This window comes from Monopterus albus, unplaced genomic scaffold, assembly GCF_001952655.1.
Source record: "Monopterus albus unplaced genomic scaffold, M_albus_1.0 scaffold6.1, whole genome shotgun sequence".
Lineage (NCBI taxonomy): Eukaryota > Metazoa > Chordata > Actinopteri > Synbranchiformes > Synbranchidae > Monopterus > Monopterus albus.
The window spans coordinates 5,010,515-5,011,735 of NW_018127886.1; positions in this window are offsets into that span (position 1 = coordinate 5,010,515).

Below are 1,221 nucleotides of genomic sequence, written 5' to 3' on the forward strand. Positions count from 1 at the left end.
GTCTTTTCCTTTTAGGGCACTTCCCCCAGATGTTGAAAAGAAGTCAGCGGAAAGCTCATTTTAAACGTAATTTTTGGCTGTGCACACAAAGTAAGGCTGCCCAGCCAAACTAAACTTCATTTGAAATCTAGCCTAGATCATATAGTCAGATATGAACTAAACTGATAATTGTTCACAGGGAAAAAGTGTGAATTTTCAAGCCCTCATGAGGAGTTTTCCAAGAAATTAAATAGTATCATAAAATGGGTCGATTAAAGCTGCACCAAGTATTATTTTACAGTTAGCGAGCTACTCTCTAAACTAATCCCACTGCACCAGAGTTGCAAACTGGAGTTATTCCTGGTGTTAAGTGTTCATGAAGCAAATGTCTCGTTAATTTTCAGCACATAAATTGTCTTTACACAGAATGTGTTTTTCAGTCAGCTTTTTCTCCTTAGCAAAAGTGGCTCAGATGAGTGTGTATTGTATTTAGAATTAATTGTAACAAGTGAAAGAAAAACATAACAAACAGGTCTAATTGCGGCACCTAATAACATCTACATGAAGTGCATCTTGTCTGCTATTATGAGCGTTTAAAGCCGCATTATTACCGACCACTAGGGGGCATAACATATTTCAAACAATTTTCTGATAAAGTGGGCATATGGGCTTCAAAAAAAATACAGTCCATTTCTTCAATAGTCACTTGTTTACTATAGGAAGACTTCATTTCACACTAGACCGGCAGCATAAAATCATCTTGTGTGAGCCTATGAGCTAGGAGTTGCTGTTATAATATGTGTGGTCAGTGAAAGCCACTGGGACACAAGCATGCATCTACCAGAAAAGCAATATAATGAACAGCAAGTGGCTGAAAACACAGGACTGCAGAGTGCTGTGTTAAAATTGCTCAACGCGCACACACACAACACCCACGTTGTTTGCTGAATCACATCTGAAACATCTTCAGTTAAGAGGTTCGACTCTCGCCCCTGTTTACGCTCTCAAATCCAACACGTGTAGGTCTTAAATTGGGCCCGAAAAGGAATCTTGCGGAGAAGATTTATTATGCGCATCAAGTCAGCTTCCCCCTGCGAAGGAGAAGTGGGCTGGAGGAGAGGAGGCGATAGAGCAACTAGAGCCAGCTGCGCTGGGATGGGAAGGTGCGGGAAGGAGGAAGGCGCACCTGGCGGAGATCTGCGCCCTCCTGCGTCAGACCGCAGCCATGCAACAAAACGGTGA